The 13,973-nt window shown below is 31.2% G+C and overlaps 1 protein-coding gene across 2 annotated transcripts in view; it reads left to right on the top strand.

The window, feature by feature from the left end:
* The window catches only part of LOC100645124, a 253,887-nt gene that overhangs the window by 222,167 nt on the left and 17,747 nt on the right, over positions 1 to 13,973 (top strand). The window lies entirely within an intron of this gene.

Genomic DNA, 13,973 nt, shown 5'->3' with positions numbered 1-13,973 from the left:
ATGAATATGATGTAATTAGTCGAAATTTGCATGTTGCAAATGTTGGATATTTATTGGAGCAAGGGAGAATGTGTGAAATTTGTATGGTCAATTCGTAGTTTTGTTAGTGGTACTTAATATTTTCTATCAAGCGATAAAGCTAGACCAACAGGACTATTTCTAATTGTTAATACCATAATTCACGTTATCATGTTGATGCAATTCATACATTGTTACCATAAACACACAAGCGTTCAGATACTTATGAAGTATGAATACACTCACATTTGACTGTTACTTAACGAACAAATCAAAAACTCAAAGAAGCGCTGTCAATGAGTATGCGGTAAAGAATCAGACGAACAAAGTTCGTTATTCTTTATCGAACGAATCACATTAACGTATTATTAAATATGCCTACAGCGGGATTTAGCGTGGGAAAAGTCAATCCACACAGAATCACAATTCTAAGTGTACTTATCGTCGTGCGTTTGGCAAATTGCAAATTCGCAGATATGCCTCGTCGTTGCAGATTGCATTCCGTTAGTCTCTATGGAAATGCGTGTTTTCCATGCATATTGAGCACTGAAATATGATCGAATGGGTATGTTGCAAATTAAGAGCTGCACGCACGTTGAGTAAGAATTGAAAGAAAATTTGATTTTACGACCGTCGTGGTCGTATTATGATTTCCTGAATTCTCGTTAGATTTCCCTTTCTCTTTTCTTTTTTCCCCTTTTCTATGCATTTTCTTTTTTTTTTTTTTTTACTTCAAAGTTGTTTGGTTAAATTGCATATTTAAATTGTATATTTTTAAAATAATGTATGAACATGTCGTTTTGATATAATCAATATAAGATTATACTGTTTACTGGATCCACTAACGAGTTTATAACGAACCCTTTAAAAGTGAACACGTGAAATACTATAGTTCATACATAAAAATTGTAGATATGGAAAAAATGTACGCGCATTAATATTTCACTTTACCTTCTTAATGCATTTCATTAGATCCACGTAACTGTATTATTTTCACTCCTTATTATCAAATTTGGAAGTAATTGGTTTATTTATAATAATTTTGAATTCCTAGTTTTTAAATCAAATGGCATTTCAAAATACTTACAAAATATTTGCATAAATCATGCTTTTAAGCATTAATTTATATACTGGAATGCTTGGAATTTTTAGAATATTTAGAATATTCAGAATTTATTTTAATAAATATATTTAACCTTTTTTATTTACATCCCCACATTATATTCTTGGACATTTCCAGAATGTTTTGCAAAAATAATGCATTTAAGAGTTAACTTAGATATTGAAATTTTACCATAATATGAAAATTTAGTCTTCTTTATTTTCTTACAGTATGTTCGTTGGTTTTTCTGCTGGTATAAGGAAAACTGGAAATATTAATTATAGCGTAAAAGTATTTGAACAAATAAAAATAAACTTCTGCTTTTCATACCAACGCTTTTTATCAGGCTATTTTTTTAATTCAAACACCCGTCCTCGAATTAAGCTCAAGTTTTAAATAAAGTTTGTTTGATTCCCTTCTTCTAATTAAATATTCTCAGAAAATACCTTTTGACAAACCAAATTATCTAAATGTCTACTTTTACTGTATTCTTACATATAATACAAACAGAAAGGAAACTAAACGTAAGCTACTTCAAATTAAAACAAACAAATATTTTCTCTTAATTCTAGAAAACGCTTTCGTCATAATACAAGCTCAATTTTTTTCTTGTTGTATCTTTTATAAAATATTCTTTGGTGTCAATGTATTGATTTTCTTCTATCTATAGTCGACGTTCAGATCGAAGAAATTAAATTTGTGTTTTTAACATATTTTTAACATGTTTCTAATAAATATAAGTCGATCGATTAATTATACCCTCAATTATACACTTTTAATTTTACGGGACATTTGCCCGTATTAAAATTTTAAATAACATTTCTAACAATTTGTTATGGTTTACATGTAACATATGAAAATTCTATTTATAATAAAATTTAATATGTATATCAACTTCTTCCTATTAACTTTTTATTAACTAAATTATGGCCTCCGTAGCTGAATAATAATTGAATAATAATTATGTATTTTAGAAACCTTAATGTATCATAATAATATATGTACAGCTACTGGTAAACAAAGAATCACATATTTATATGATACTTGTATTCATTCGTATTTACACATGCAATGAAGAGCAAACTTATGACAACTTTGGAACAATAACTTTCAGATCAAGCCTCTGGTATTTTTGATGTTGGTTGATAAATAATTTTGTACACAAACGTCGATATTTTTGACACAAAGTGTAGTCTTTGAGATTATTTGATATTTTGTTTACTGTGTTCTATTAAGTTACTGTGTTTACTGTGTATTAATCTAACACTGATTAAATCAATGTAACTTCGAAAATTCTTTAAATTGTAGTAATAAAATTCAAATTCAAATTTCTTTCAAAAACCAGTGTGGTCTTTGGTGGAGAATTAAACTTGAGCGAAGGCTCGTACGGACACGACCAATAGTCGAGTGACTACTCGGCATTCGACTGTTAAATGGTTTAGTGCGTAGAAAATGTCTGAATAGTATAGTTGAACCTTTAAACTCTCGAGAGATGAGCAAACACTGTTATCGTGCGATACTAGATAGTGCCCAGAAATGTGGGTTTTTCTTACATCTTATACCGAGATACGTATCTATCTTGAGATGCTCCTTATTTTATTATGTATTGTAAAATATATAGTTGTATATACATAATTATGCAAGAAAATCACCAGCGCCCGTATAATAATATTAATTTTCACGAGAATATATTGAATCGTGTTTCATCCTATATGCGTACACAATTTTAATAATTCTCTTCGAGGCCGCAACTGATCGTAGTTAAAATTTGCATTTTTTAAAACTATGATATTTAGTGATTAGAGGAGTACAAATCATTTTTCGAGCAATTTCAGACATTTTTAGAAATGAATAAAAAACAAAATTTTTGGTAATTATTTAGAAAGTTGCTACTGAATTTCAATGATTTTCAAATGTATTGTAGAATTCAACATTTTGGATAATTTATTTTAAAACCAAAAACTTTTTTGATTTTCGAAATATTTGCACAAAACAGTCGACATCACATAGCGAATTCTGCCTACACATACTATGTACGTAACTGTGACACAGTCATAAGCATAGCCGACACGTTCGCTGTTTCGTTCGCCGTTTGACGATCTGTTTACATCCATCAGCTATGAATCTTTTTATGTTTGTACCATACTTTACAAACCCCAATCATTTACAAGATGCACGTGCGAGATTACAGGCAATGTTTTCAAAAATCTGTTCTGACAACAACATGATTTTCGTAGTCGAGTAATTCAATTCTTTCATATCATAGTTGAAATGATATGAAAATTAGTCCAAACCTAAGCCAAATCACTAACCCCTTAACCTACAACTACGGGCATAGCCCGTAGCACGACGATCGGGCCAAACGTAAATATTACGGGCATAGCCCGTAGTACGATGTAAATTCTCGAACGTAAATCGTAGATTAAGAGGTTAATGGTAACCATTTTTAATACATAGTTGCGCATGGGGTTGTAACGCCCCCAAAGGATCCTTTGTAAATACATGTCGGGTTCAGCGGTAAGTTCATGGGCGTGTAACAAATCTTCATTCGGACTAGCCATCGTTGTTGTACAATAGAAATTATATTTACTGGTATAAACATTGATTTTTACAAAGTTTGACAAGTAACCGTGGTGATTAAACACTCGAGAAGTTAGTGACAATGTTCTTAGGTTCAATAACGAATCCACGGTCAACGGGGTAACTCTTTGTTAAACGTAGAATATATTTTGAAGCGCAAAGTAACGTTTGCTGTGACGCTCGGTATAATAATGCACGTAAAGACGATGTGCAAACTCTCCAAGGTGATCGCTAGAATAAAAGACTGATGGGAATTTTCCTCTCCTTACGATCGCGTTTGTTCGTTGCATATTGGCCGGGGATACCAACAAAATTCCAGCCGCCGTTGCTAGGCAGATCTGCGTAGAGCTGATATTGCTCCTGCCCGGGGTTTGATTGTTAATAGAATGTGTGTCCCACAATATTGACACTTCTCTGTTAGGTAAAAATGTTCATCCCGTGACCGTGGCTACGTTCGGCGACCAGTTGTGTCACCTCGAGCCCAAGCCCACCGTCACAAATCTCAGGCAAACATAATAGGATTGAATCATAATAACTATTTCTAAGTCTTATCATTTCATAAATAATAAATAGTCTAGACTAAAGTATTGGGCATCTTCCCAAAAATTCCAAAAGAAAGGCCCCGATGTCCCTTCATCTCCGACATACATATATACTACATATAAACAAAAGATAATTTAGTTTTCGCACGAGGTAGAAGATGAGTCAGGCGGTCAAGCACAGCAGCCACCGTGTATCGCGCCGTTAGCGAGATTCGCATAACTCGCGGTGGACTCGGAGGGGGCTCGTGATGTCATGCTTATGAATGATTCCAGGGCCTCTTTCGCCATGCGCCAAGTACGGCTACCATGGAGGTTTTAGCCGGTATGAATCCGGCACTACCCGGAGCTCTCTCCCCGGAGAGGCGCGGGGCACCTATGAAGGCCTCTTCCACGAAAAAAAAAGCTTTTACCGTTTGGATCAATTTTCAAAATCAAACTGCCTCGAGACGGCTGATAACCTAGAAACTACCGTACCTTTTAAAAATACAAGAGTCAGAAACTAATATCGACGACGATTAGATGTAGGTGTAGGAAAAGATTGCTCACGATCATGCCCCCGACAACGTATTAAAAAATCATTGAAATCCAAAATGATGGCAGCTTTCTAAATGATTACCAAATTTTTTGCATGTGTTAAAAGATATACATAATATCATTAAATTTCTTATTTCTGTCACATTAATAACTCCTTAACGATACAAATGTGTTATATTATAACAGAAAATTTTGTCATCGTTATGACATTGTGGTAAAGTAATAAAGAGACGAGTTAACTCAATCAACTATATTTACAGATATTTTAAACTGTAGAATGCAAAGTTAACCGCAAGCGTTGCTCGCTTGATGATATTCGCTATAAGATTGCGTGATACTGTGATACTGATACTAATTGTTACAGTGATTCGCTAGACTGATTTGTTACGCTTATTCGCTCGACTGATTGACTTACTGACTGACTCGATAACTCGATACTGATATTATTTCATGCGATTGACTGTGTCTGGAGGACATGGTCGTCTGTTTATACTGGTCGAGGGAGGTACCGAAAGGTTTGAATTTGTCGCAGGTTGTAGGTTGCACGTAGCAGTAAAATTGCTTTGTCCACAGTTTGTTTATTACATTATGTGCGTCGTACAGTGTTAATCCTCTGTGGCAAAACAACTACATGCGGCAACTTTATGTCGAAACGTCCTAAGACGCATATGCCGCTACAATATCAATTATTCATATTAACAGTCACCTCTAGAAATAAAAATGTTTCTTTTATAAAAGTCTGGATTTATAATAAAAAGTTTAAAACACTTGTTTTTCTGTGATAGGATAATATTCATAATAATTACATCAATAGAACAGAATTCAGAGAATTAGAATTCAGAATAAGAAATTCAGGAATTTGGTATCCATAGGAGTACGGGACTTCTGTTACTTTATTAGTTGTATTTTTACATTAATTTTTTATTGATACTCGAAGGATGTTGCGGATGTGGCGAGCTACTAATATACTCTGACAGGTTTAGTTAGATATGTTTTGTGTGGGAACCGTTTTACTAAATTATTTGACTAGATTTTAATGTTCGTACACGGCAAGTTACTAAATTATTTGCCACTCGATTGAACTATTGAACGTTCCATTACATTGTTTGGCTAAATTTTAATACTCACACTCGGCAAGTTATTAAAATTACCTGTCACTCAACCTAAAATCGACGTGTCTGAACGAATCCTAACAGATAGTACAACATTCATTATTATGATCAAGAAAGTTTATTATATGTAGCTTTGATCAGTAGGTATTTATATAATAATAAATTATTTTGTTAGGGATACAATTTAAAGTTGTTCCTTTTTCTTAATTTTTGTTGAAGTAATTACTCTAAAAAGAAAACTCTACGTCTTTACTTTTCTATATCCATGACCTGGAGACCGCTGTTACAAAGAGAATCGAACTTAATGAAACAAAAAATTTCGAAATAAGGAGAGGTCCATATTATTGTGCTCTTGAATATAAGTTATTAATGTCTATAAACAAAAGAGCTATAAATAGATTTCTATTACTGTTTCTTGTAGTCTTCAGCTAGAGCTACAAGGTTAACTCTTTGGTAATGTTTTTTGCTCTAAATATTATTTAGATTATTATTATTATAAAGTACAAATTAAATAATTAATCCAGCTGGACATTTGGTAATTTTTTTTAGCATAATACTATAAATATATGAACGTGCTCTCTATCATAGCTTCTGCTATTGTATTGTAACACTATAAGGGTGAAATATTTACACCTTTATTTATTTCAATATATTTTTCTATTGCAAATTCATCCACTCGTTCTTTTATCAGTCAATCTCAACAATTTTTAAAGAATCTTATATTTTATTTGCTACATGATGGTTTTATAAATTTTTCAAGAAATATCCACGAGTCTTGCGAAAACTGTTTAATTTATCATCAATATCGTCACGTTGTTATTTTTCTTTTATCTTTGGTTGTATAACTCTATGAGACGAGTTTGAAATTTACGAGGAAAGATCGACTAGTCTGATTAACGCAGTTGCAAGCAATAAATCGCGTTTGGGGACGTTACATTTAATGTATGATACTACTGTGATTGTTCGAACGGTGACGATCTTCGACCTTATAGCAATGCGATTGCGTTCATACGTTATTCGACGTGTTAACTTCAATTTTGAAAGAAAAATAGATTGAAATTCGTGTAACATATTTGAAAGATTTAAAGATTAAATCGAGTACAATGTAACCATAAAATAGACTTCTAGTGCAAAGTTCGTATTGTATCAAAATGAAACGTACAGATTAATAAAACGACTTAAAGAATTTTAGGGCAAATAGAAAAGTAATAATGCAAAACTATAATTTTATAAATATAAAAAAATACAATTTTTAGAAATATGCAATTCAACTTTTGATCTACATAGACACAACGTAATCTATATAAAAAATAATATTGAAACCTTTTCGTATCATTTATCTTTTGACAGCTATTTCAAAGGCAAAAATTTGTTGGCATCTTGCATATATATGTGTATATTTAGTAGTAGCTCACACTTCTTTTGTTTAAAATAGCAACTAGCTGATTTTCTTTCATTTAGCATACTTCAGAGGTCAAAGTTCAAATAGGAAGCGAATTTTACAAAAATTCTATCAATCGAATATTGATAAATAATTCCACCAGTTAAGTTTTATCTTATGCTCCTTTATCTTATCGTATTCCCCTAATTTATTTCCAATCGATTTTCACTTATATTATAATTTCGATCATTTGCACTTTCTTTAAGGAAATTATAATGGTGGAAAAAGTATATTTATAAAAATGTTCTAATGGTAAAAGATTAAAATATTACAATGCAAATTTAATTGAAATTTGAAGTTATTGAATTATGAAGTAATCTCACTCTCGTTTATTGTATAATGAAGGTATGAGTGGGTAATTAAATAAAAAAGAAAAATTATTCAGTTAAGAGTATCCAATTTCTACCTGTATGATTTATGGCAGAGATTATGTTTTCCTACTAAGGAAATAAATGCGTAGGTAGAGCGGAAGATAGTGTTGCTTTTAATCTGCTACTGAACCTAAATCTTCTTCTTGATACTAATTTATTGCAAAGAATATAGCAAGTAAGTAATTGTGAGAAAACGAAGTTCATAGTAATTTTAGATCTAACATGAAATTATTTATTAATTTTTGCTACGATTTAAAAACAAATGATTAATAGTAATATTTTCTTTCCTTTAATGTTATAAAAGTTAATTGCAGGATTTTTTGCAAGGCTGAAATGCACGAAAATTTTAATGTTGAAATTAATTCCCTTAAACAAAGTTATACATATACATTTAGGGGATGAAGTGAAAATACAAATAAAAGAACAAAGCAACTACATTTTTTATAAAGACAAATCTATCTCTAAAAAGGACATTTTTATTCAAACAAGATTTTTAGTGAATAGTTTAGTGACAAAGGTGTTTATTAAATATAGAGAGGAAAATTTTATACTCTTACGAACAAAACGTATTATAATGTTTAAAAAGTCAAAATATCTTGAATTATGTATTTTTTATAAACTCGAGTTTATTACGATATTTTTTTTATAAAATCGAGTGACTTCTCTTCTTTTTTCAGACATATTGCACCGAAAGTTACTGTTCATTCTGGATTTTGAACTGTTAGGATTATTTATGCACACATGATTAGTTTTTAAAGTCAATATATCTTTTTCGATACTTCAGATACTATATTTTGTACATACAGCACATGTTACAGCATTGATACGAAGAGAAGTTGCTCCAAACTTTTATTGAAAATCGAAGCTTTGCAAGTACTAAAAAAACATACCAGCGAAAAAGATATTCAATTTCTGGAAATTGTCCAAAGTTTTCAATTTCATTGAAAATCCCAAATTTATATTAGAAAAGTAAATTTCAGGTTTTGAAATTCTGTTCAAAGATTTGGATGAAAATCGCGATTTTATACCAGGGCAATAGAATAGTAGAAGAAATAATCGATTTTAAATTGGAATATGATTGCAACAAAATAAATTCCAGGAATTGATGAAAGCTTTGAATTTGTAATTTTGATCGAAATCGTGATTTTGTATTAAGAAAATAAAATATTCGATTTCAAGGTATTCCAAGAATTTTTTTTTATTATTTAATAATTTGTACTTTACAATTTGTCCAGCTGGACATTTGGTAAATTTCAAGAATTTAACGCAACTTCCCTACGCACATTTATTTAATTTATATAATTAATTAATATAATAAATAATTAATATAATATAAATTAATATATAAATAATTAATATAATATAAATTAATTCTGTTTCATTTATTAAATGTGCCTTATTACTATTTCCTATTAAATCACTCAAAATAATTAAAAATTATCAAAAGAAGGAAAAACGGATGAAAGACAGTAATTTAGGAAACTGTATTGCATATTTTTAGATTATATTCAGAATCATATAAATAACATTTACGTCACCCAATTTACATTGCAATATCGAATAATGAAAACATAGCACAAGAAAAATAAGAAAAGTTATAAAGTAAGTTGCATTAGCAATTATGATACAAAAACTCTGTAAACAAGAAACATAACAAAAGTATTAATAAACATGCCCATTATAAGTATAAGAAGAGAAATCTTCTTAAGCCACAATAATAACAGAATAAGTAATTTGAACTGTCCTGCACAATTAAATTAATATTATCAGTGAAATTTTACAAATTGCAAATTATTGATATTAATACATTATCTTGTATAGTAAGTTTTTAAACAGATCACACGGTTTCGAAAATTATAAAACTCAATGTTTATGCATTTATAGAAAATTTAAAGATACAAAAATACGCAGAACGTATGAAATATACAAAAGTACATAAAATGTCCAAAGTATAGTACACTTTATAATATATGATGAACGAAATAAATTTCTATGTAAATTCTATTCCTTTATTCATATTTATAAAGATATGAATTTGCAAAAACATTCACAGTGCACTGATAACCTGTTATAATGATTAAGTAGCGAGTATAAATAACCAACTAAAAAAAAAAAAAAAGAAAATAATCTGTCATATGCTCGTTGAACACATAAATAAGAATACATATAAAGTAAAAATAATAATAAAACGCGTTAAGTCGAACATTAACGTGGAAAGTTACTGTGCACACTGTGACAGGAAGCAAATATTCCAATATAAGGCAGGGATGAAACCCAATAGTGCAACTAACGAATGGACATATTGATTCATTTGTTGGTGGCTTCTCATTTGGATAGCAATAGTACGTTACACGATAGAACTGGTGGACAGCACTTGCAGTGCATTCGGTTGCGGTATGATCAGCCACTTGGTAGTACGAAATATACGTGTATATTATTGTACATGTGTATTCGACGCAACGGTCCAGTGCATATTTCTCGTATTAGCTTTATCCACGCATGGCCATGCACTACAAGTAACATTAGTGCATCTTGTCTTCCGCAAAATTACTATAATACGCGCGAAATGTCTGAGTTTCACTGCGAATTTCTACCATGCAGCGTAAAATTAAACATGTACCGCGTGAGATCGTAGAAAATGTGTGAAATTGAGATAAAAAGATGAATAAATGAATGTCAGATTTTATTTCGATTAAATTGTTAAAGCGGTTATTAGAACTCGTTTTTTATTCCTATTCGAGCATATTGTTTGTTGTTTACTATTTAATTACTTATAAATTTCGCATTTAATGTTTATATTGTAAAATATTTTATTGGTCGTTTAACATTCATTATTTATAAATATTATATTATAAAATGATATTATAAAATATTTTCTTACCGTTTATAAAGTTATTACATTTTTAAAGGGCGATTAAAAAATTGTATATTTAAAATATAAAAATAATTGATACAAAGTAGCAATAATGTTTTATTACATATATTTGCATAATAATATAGTATTACATAAATTCCAGTTATGTATAAATCCCATTATGTCCATAAGAATTTCATAAACTGAAATACTATCCATTCGAGTATATTATTTCATACCTTACATTCAGAGTTTTATATTATTTTCTTAGTCGCAATATGTACTTTAAATAAAGATAAGTATCTGATAATAAAAAGAAATTCAGTTATAACAAAGGTATTACATACAGATATTAATGCATCCCCACAAACTAGTGTTTAAGACTATATTAATCTGAAGAGCACATTTCATACACAGTATTTTATATACAGCAAATTCTTAAAATAAAGATATAGTATGATAGATATAAAAATACAATAACAACGATATAAATTGCTAATTTTCTAAATTTCTCAGGCTTATATTTCGACATTTACAAATTTTTAATTCTTTCATCTCTTGCAATATAAGAGATAGTTCTTGCGAGATATCGCTCGACTACCTCAAAATGCAACTTATGCAATCGATTCTCTTTGAAACGTAAGGATGGTTTGGGAAAAAAGACAGGATAAGCGCGTAGCTTGTGGAAGAATTGCGTGTTTGTTTGTTGAAGCTCTATTACAGAACTGGTTGAAGTTAGGCAAATTGGACGCTCGAATTTCTTGATTTAATATTTTCGAGAGAGAGAGAGAGAGAGAGAGAGTTCAACTTGTACGTACTAGTCACATATCAGGCAGCGATAAGCAACATCATAATATTCGACTAACGACGATAAGATAATAAAGCGAGGCGAGTTTAAAGAAATAAAAAAGTATGCTATATTTGCAAAAATTCCGCGTCGTTGGGTTTTCCTTATTTACAAACAGTTATCGATTATTTAAGCTATCACTAAAGATTAGATAGCTTTATAGTTGCGTTGTTACGCTGCAACATAATTCTTCGATCTTAATAGATTTCTTTATGGATAAATTCATTCACAGAAATCCTTGAATATTGAATCATACATTTTTCAAAGCGTGAGTTGCGAGCTAATTTTAGGTAGAATTAAAAATTAAAATATAAGACTAGTTTATATGTCCATTAGATGAGTTTTTCCGATCGGAAACTGTCGGATAAATAACTGAAAGTCGAGTTAGAAATCACATGAAAATTATTATTTTTCTATACTTTCTCTTATGTCACTTATCTATATCCAATCAATTCTCGACGACAATCACGCTTCGCGTAATTTTCGAGCGAGTTGTCAAAAATCGCGATTTTCGAAAGTGGTCTTGGTCTATAAAAGTTTGAGATGACTTTGTTACGTTTTACCAATCATTTCTCTAGTCAAGTTGTTCAAAGAAACTTTAATTTGTGGCGGCATCGACCACGGAACTTCCCAACGGCTTCGCGGTACAAAGAGCTATGCCGTCAATGCGCAATACCGACATGTCCAATGTACCATCGATATCCCTACTTTTCTTTCGCCGACTTCTCGGAAGAACGCATACGCGGCGACCGCCGCGGTATACCTAATAAACGCGTGTGTAGTAGGGATATCGAAGAGAAACAAAGGAAAGAATCCGTGGTTTCGAACAGGAGACTCAGGCAGTCTATTTCAAGCTGCGAAGTACGAAAGGTCTCGTAATAAGCATACCCGTTTACAAAACATTAATTGTTATATTTTCGTCTTAATTGTTAATCGTTGATCGTTGACTGAAATTGTTGCTTCTTTACTTGTTATTAAACTTTTTGTTAGCAAATCAAGCGTAGTTTCTCGTATGCACTCGTTCCAACCACCTCTATTCTCATAATAGAAATAGGGGATCAATCAGTTCGTGGCGTCGATTGTTTAATCGTAACGAGAATCTACGACTCTCGTTGACGCGTTATCTCGCGATCGCGTCTCTCCGCGAACGGTTGAAACAGACTTATACAACATTTTTCAAAATCATGTCCAAATATTTACGAGTCTTGACCAGAAAATTTTCCGCTCTTCGAGAATTTATAATCAATTTTCTCACATCGAAATTCATTAACATTTATAGCATCCCTGCAACATCTAGTTGGGAAACAGAATTTTTAACGTTTTAATATCTCGCGGTATGGTTTATCCCTTTCACAGCGAAATTTTCCGTCAATCAACAGAATTTCACTCGGCTTCACTCGCAGAGGTGCGAATAGAGAAATCGCGTGATACAACACGATGCTCTTTTTTGTAAAATTCCTGGTGCAGAACTTGTACGGCCATCTGCTGTGTATCTGTTTGGAAATGAACAACAATGAAAGGCGTAAAACATCGCTACGTAGTTTTATGTTCGCGAGTATGGTCGTACAACGGCAACAAAGAGTCACGAGACTGCGAATAATTCGTGGACTAGACTTATTTGCGAGATAAAATAAGCGCCGTACCGCGAGACGGGATACAAACGACGATAAAGCAGGATTTACAGGGAAATAGCTGTCGAACAGCGGTTTTTCACGCTGGAAAAGATTAAACGATCTTGTTGCAACGTTCTTCTTCGGCGGTCACATCCTGACAGGCGTATTTTTGTCAGCCATTGTGAAAGAGTAGCAAACAGATTCCGGATCGTTTCATCTTCGAATTATAGGCTACAAGAAAGTTTGCTTTGCTTCGAATTATTTTCTACTTCTTGCGATCAAACGAGCTGTTTAATCAAGTTGAAGATAAATTTCTGTGTATCATGTTAATTAGAAAGGTTAGACGGTTGGGCAAAGTTTGAACAAGTATGTACAATAGTTCTCGAAATTGTATTTGGTATGAATGTTATAAATATTATACGTGTATTATACGAAACATTTTAAAATTTAACTACAACTATAATAACAACTATCGTGATCGTATTTGTAATATTTGAAATGAATGTATGTGGACGTTACAAATTATTTATCGCAAGCATACATTTTGCTGATTATCAAAATATTTCGATTGTGTTATTCTTTGCATTAGTAAGTCTCAATAATTTTACTAAGACCATCTTTAATACTAATTGAATATTTAAGATCATGTAGGTTAATATTCCAATGTTGTTATATTAACTTTCTGTCAAGTTTACATTTACAGTATGTGTCTTATAACTTTTATACATAGTTCCAAATTAATTTTAAATTTTATCAACTTAATCACGATAATCCTACCTTGTTGCAATGCTAATGAAATTTCAAAACGTTTCGTATAATATAGATACTATATACGTGCATAAAAATTGTCTATATATTCGAATACTTTCGTGGTGGGTATAGCTTGTTGGAAAAATGTAGAAGATCAACGATTTGCAAACTAAATAACATAAACATAGTATAAAACATTTGTATCCAAT

The sequence above is a fragment of the Bombus terrestris genome, chromosome 7, assembly GCF_910591885.1.
Source record: "Bombus terrestris chromosome 7, iyBomTerr1.2, whole genome shotgun sequence".
NCBI lineage: Eukaryota > Metazoa > Arthropoda > Insecta > Hymenoptera > Apidae > Bombus > Bombus terrestris.
The sequence above is the reverse complement of the archived record's forward strand: the minus strand, read 5'-3'. Positions and strand labels throughout refer to the sequence as shown.